Source organism: Etheostoma spectabile, chromosome 5 (genome assembly GCF_008692095.1).
Source record: "Etheostoma spectabile isolate EspeVRDwgs_2016 chromosome 5, UIUC_Espe_1.0, whole genome shotgun sequence".
In the NCBI taxonomy this organism is placed as follows: Eukaryota; Metazoa; Chordata; class Actinopteri; order Perciformes; family Percidae; genus Etheostoma; species Etheostoma spectabile.
Genome location: NC_045737.1, coordinates 30,923,750 through 30,929,749, shown reverse-complemented (window position 1 = coordinate 30,929,749; position 6,000 = coordinate 30,923,750).

The following is a 6,000-nucleotide window of genomic DNA, read 5'->3' as shown; positions in this document are numbered from 1 at the left end:
CTACTGCTGGCTAATATAAGCAGTGGAGATAAACTATAAAAGTTAACATCCCCAGTTGCCTCACTTTCCATTAGAAACACCTCTTTCATTGTGTTTGTAAGAGAATGGTCCTCATTAAAATTCATTGCACCACAGTTTCTCTGACAGATTCTCTCACAGAGCTTAAATAGATTTGCAAAACATGGCATCTTTTTAATGCCTTTGCCACTATAACAAATGAAGAAATTGTGCACGCTGTGGCACTTTGACATGACTGAAACAACACTTACATTTCATTGACATTCAGGGACCACCAAAAGCCTATCAGAGCCCAGTCCTGGGGTGGGCATCAATCATGGGAGTTGGGCTCTTCTAAAGCAGAAGAACAGGCTCTGACAGGGGCCCATTATTCAGCAGCTCATCTCCGTCGCCTGTCAGCCCGTTGGCCGGCCTCGTACCCAGGGGTCGCTATTGGTCATCAGTCACATCACTGACATCATTACATCCGGCTCTAGACTGTGTTTTCATCCGTTTAACAAGGTGATAGTAGTTGTCACTCAGGAGACAGTAAAAGAGCATCAATTAGCACCAGAGACAGCCAGGGATCCCACAGGCTCAACTGAGAAGCATAATCGTGTCTAAAAGACTTCATGTCCCATGATTAACCCCATTGCTTTTCACAACACTGTTGAAACACCAAAACTCTAATCATCTCTAGACAGCAGGCCGGCATTCTTTAGTGATAGAATACATTTGGGCCAAAATGTCTGGGTGATGGTGAAAGGGAAAAGACACCAAACGTTGACCAACCTTGGCTGTGAACAATGAAACATGCTGGATTTCTTTCTATAGTCTGAATTTAACTTTCTGAATGATTTCTGTATGCGGATCTGGTCCAAGTGCTTGATTCTCTGTTCAGATTAAAAACTACCTGAGCCAGTGCCATGCAGCTCAATTCAGCAACAGATGCTGTACGTAATCAATGAAATTATGACATGTTCATATCATCATGGACCACATTAAGTTTCCATTACCCGTCATGCATATGCATAAGTTCTTCTTCATCTTTCTCTTCTTACGTTATACGCAGATGATGTTCTGCTGTCTGCAGGGAAACTTACTCGCTCTGTGGCTGTCTGCAGGATTAGTAAGGAGGCTGAAGACAACCAGGAAAGCCACAAGGGAGTTGGGGGGGAATGACATGAGGACGGTGAAGTGTGTGTGTGTGTGTGTGTGTGTGTGTGTGTGCGTGGCATGTGGGAGGAGAAGGGCGTGCACAAAGAAATGTTTTATATAACACAAAAAATGAAAGTGTGAGGCAAGTGGAAGGATGCAATTCAAATGGCATTTGTGATAAGGTGACATTTAGAGAAATCTCAACTCCATCTCCTTTTTAAAGCAAAGGTCTTATCTTGATCCTAGAAAGCCTGGCTGATGCTTTACAAATTGTAGTAGTAAAGGAATATACAGCGACACAGCACACATTTTATTTGGCAAACTAAGCTATTTTACAAGGACTCCTTTTAGGCCATAAAGATACTTGAATTCACTTTCCCCACTTTTTTTGCAATACAACCTTTAGTATTTTTTAAGCTTAAAACTGCCACATCAAGTCTTCATATCTATGATCACACAGTTCACTAGCATGGACCACGCCACAACCATGTGTTAGTTAAAGATTTAATGAACATTATGAATGTGCAAATGAACATTATGAATGTGCGAAATTGATGTGGATGTCGTCTGATGGCTGGTCTGGGAGGATGTGTGATGTCCGGGTGGAAGAGACTCAGGATGGGGGTTCTGTCTCAGAAGCAGTTTTCGCCCGAATAGTTTACAGACCCCCCAGACGGTACCTAGAAGAGACAAGAGAGAGAAGTGCAACAGGAATGGAAGATGGACGAAAGGAGAGGGAAAGGGAGGGTGGGTCAAGCAATCAGAGACGCAAGTCTGGCTACGCAGCACGGTATATGTAGGTTTGTCTGGTGATTAGAGGTGTGGTTTAGGCGTGGCCCTGCTCCCGAACCTTAGTTAACAAATTAACTCCATTTCACTAGCATGGACCACGCCACAACCATGTGTTAGTTAAAGATTTAATGAACATTATGAATGTGCAAATGAACATTATGAATGTGCGAAATTGATGTGGATGTCGTCTGATGGCTGGTCTGGGAGGATGTGTGATGTCCGGGTGGAAGAGACTCAGGATGGGGGTTCTGTCTCAGAAGCAGTTTTCGCCCGAATAGTTTACAGACCCCCAAAAGTGTCAGATTGTGTAAAACTGATTGTGCGTGGGCTTGACTGAAATTGTTGACATCGTTTGTGAATGTAAGACCGGTGTGCTTGGAATGACCTGCGGCCTGGGAACTGAATGGTTTGATGGCAGATGCCTGATCTAGCGACTGTGGATGCTGCGACGATGTGGAAATGTTTGGGTGATATGGCTGAAATGCAGAGAATGCTGTTTCTGAAACAAAAGTCAAGTGGCCATTTTGGAATAGTGAAAAGTGGGTGTTGTGAAGGTGCCTTGGCGGCCTGGAGCCGATGTATTTGATGGCTGGCTAGTAGGTTTTAAATGAGTAAGACTCGAGACCATTCGTGCCCCCAAAAGAAAGGAAGCCGACAAGGGGGTAACCCCACGGGTCAGGGAAAAAGGAAGGAACCCGGCCCCTTTCCCAATACGGAATACGAATAAATAACAATACATTTTCGTAAAAAGCCCTAATTTTACAAAAAACCTCAAAGGGCAAAGGGGGGAAACCCAAAAACAACAATACTCAAAAATAGTGCCAAGGGAACAAAAAGCAGGGAGAGGGGGGGCCCGGGAAAAGGGGGGGGGCCCGGGGGGGGGGGCCCTGGGGGGGGGGGGGAAAAAGGGGAAAAGGGTGGGGGGGTTTGGGGAAGGGGGGGGGGGGGGGGGGGGGGGGGGGGGGGGGGGGGGGGGGCGGGGGGGGGGGGGGGGGGGGGGGGAACAAAAAGAAGGCTAAGATCGTCAAGCACGAAGGGAAGGTCCCCCTGAGGGGGAGGGGCACTGCAGTCGGCCAGCAGAGAAAGGGGGAGCAAAACCCTCGGCCAGGAAGCAAGGGAAGGGTAGGGAAAGGTAAGGGATGGGGGGATGCATTGCGCAGGGTCTCTTGAAGCCTGGAACACGGGGTTTAAAGGCAGAGAACGCCCGAGACTGCAACAGAGGGGCGGCCGGGGGGAAATACCCCTGACCCCCCCAAGGGGGACCCGGGGGAAAGCGTTCGGGGGCCGCCCGGGCCCGGACCATGCGCCAATGCGGCCAAAGCCGACCCCTGCTACGAACCGGAGGGGCGGGGGCCCCGGGGCTGCCCCCCCGGGTGGCAACGGGCCCGGGAGACCCCCACGATGGCCCACGGGGGAGGGCCCATGACGAGGAGAGGGTAAATGCCGATCCCCCCCGGGTTTCGACATCCCGCCCCCACGGAACGGGGGGAAGGGAACCGAGACCCCCGGAAAGCAAACCAAAAGCCGGGGGAAAGGGGACCGGCGGCGGAGGAGAGTAATCGGGCAAGGGGGCATGACGACCGCAAACCCAATCCTCAATCGGGCCGTGGAACAATGACGGGATCCGACCGCTGCGGCGGGGGTTAAAAAAGTCCTTACGAAAAGAGGCGTACAAAACGTCCAGGCCCCCGGTTAGGTACAGCCCGTCCACACCCCCCGGGGGGCGGGGAAAAAGCCCCACCGCTTTTGGAAGCAATCGAACCAATTGGTACGCAGCAGGTAAGGGAGGTTTTTTGGTGATTAGGGGTGGTTTAGGGGGTGCCCCCCCCTCCCGAACCTTAGTTAAAAATTTAAATCCCTTAGTGATAATGAGTGTTATGATATTTACATTTGGGGGAAACAAGATTGTGTTGTGAGATCACCACCAAGGTCATAGTTTACCCCCTAAAGCTACATTCAAGCTAACAGTTACCCGGGAAACTGCAATGCTATTTTTTTCCCTTTACCACCAAACCGCCGGACGGACCCGTTTTTGCAGATAGTGACGGGGCTGTGCAGTTGGGAGGAGGATTTAGGTTTATCCTGGAGAAATCATTCCCTCCCTTCCCCTCTTAGGTGAGCCCAATACTTCCCGACCCCCTTTCCTTTGGTTGCCTTTCCCCAAAATAAGCTCTTTGGGTTCCCCCCAATAACCCGATCTCCCTTTTTTCGGGCCCCCAAACCCCTTTATCGTCCCCCAGGAGAGCAGACAAAAGAGGAAAAGACACAGGCCTGAACCCTTTGCCCAGACAGACTGTGGTAAAGCGACCATAAAGAGATGCTGGGCTTGAATGGCGCTGCGCTGTGATGGGGAGCTCTCTAGCTTTAATTATGGGCTCTGTCTGTGAGGATGCCCCCCCCCCCCCATCCATATCTGCAATGTGCGTTGAAGGAAGCTTCAGTTAATGCATCTTTATTTCCTTAACTCATAGCATAAACTACACTGGCCCTGAGATCTTGAGAACTAAATCACAAACACAATCAAATTAAGGAAAAATCTTCTTTGATTTGACAAGACAATAAAGACTAAACAAGCACAATAAAACATGCTGCTACACAATCATTCATATAAACATCGTTGGTAGTAAAGTGGCTGACAAACGGTGAACACATTTTTCCCAGCTGTGACCCTTGAAAATGACACTTGTATAATCAGAATTTGATCAGTAAAGTCCAGTAACATTTAAAAGTTAGATTAAATAATCTAATCCAACAGGAAGTTGGCACCTGGAGAAGGTCTGTAATAAGCATGGTCTATGGCTCCAAAAGCGAATGATGAAGCTGTTTCTGCATACGTGTCCAGTGAACAACTCTCGTAAGTGCACCATCTTTTAAAAATCCAGATCTCCTTAATAAATTCACAGGCATACAGGTTGTTGTCACGGTGTGTGGCTGGGGTTATTTACCCCAGGATTTAGCAATATACAGGCTGTGTTAGCATGTACAATGCTGTGTATTGTATAGTATGTGTACCTAGTGTATAGTGTATATTTGTTTGCAAATATCTGCAACAAATTACTGTGGAATGTGTTTACATTTTTTGTGTTGTCTGTTTTTGGTTGTGTTATTAGTACTTGGGATGTGTCTGTATTTGGTCATGTTATTTGTATTTGGTTGTGTCTGTATTGTGTTGGGTTTGGGTTGTCTATATTTGATTGTGTTGTCTGTATTTGATCTGTATTTGGGTGTGTTGTCTGAATCTGGTTGTGTTGTCTGTATTTGGTTGTGTTGTCTGTATTTGATCTGTATCTGGTTGTGTTGTCTGAATTTGGTTGTGTTGTCTGTATTTGATCTGGATCTGGTTGTGTTGTCTGTATTGGTTGTGGTGTTGTATTTGGTTGTGTTGTCTGTATTTGGTTGTGTTTGTATTTGATCTGTATTGGGTTGTGTTGTCTGTATTTGGTTGTGTTGTCTGTATTTGATCTGCATTTGGTTGTGTTGTCTGTATTGGTTGTGGTGTTGTATTTGGTTGTGTTGTCTGTATTTGATCAGTATTTGGTTGTGGTGTTGTATTTGTTGTGTTGTCTGTATTTGGTTGTGTTGTCTGTATTTGATCTGTATTTAGTTGTGTTGTTTGTGTATGGTTGTGTTGTCTGTATTTGGTTGTGTTGTCTGTATTTGATCTGGATCTGGGGCCTGTTGCACGAAAGTAGAATAAAGATATCCAGGATAAATGAAAAAGCGCAGCTTGACTTAGTGTGACCTGCTCATCGCGGCTAAATCGGTTGCACGTTTGCCGAGCCAGGATGAACAGGTGGAGCTATGTCAAGCCAGGTGTAGATAGCTGGGATAAGTGCACGTTCACGGCTTTCTCAAATAGACCACGTTATCGATCACAGATTTACTGATGCAGAGATGAGAAGACGCATGCGCCAAATGTTTCACCCAATGAGCAGCAGCTTCAAATGGACAGTAACGAGGAGGGGAAGAATATGGAAAAAGGGAAATACGGCTCTTATCAAACGGAGAAAAAAAGCCCAACATAGCGGACCCGACTGAATGTGTGGGGGTTTA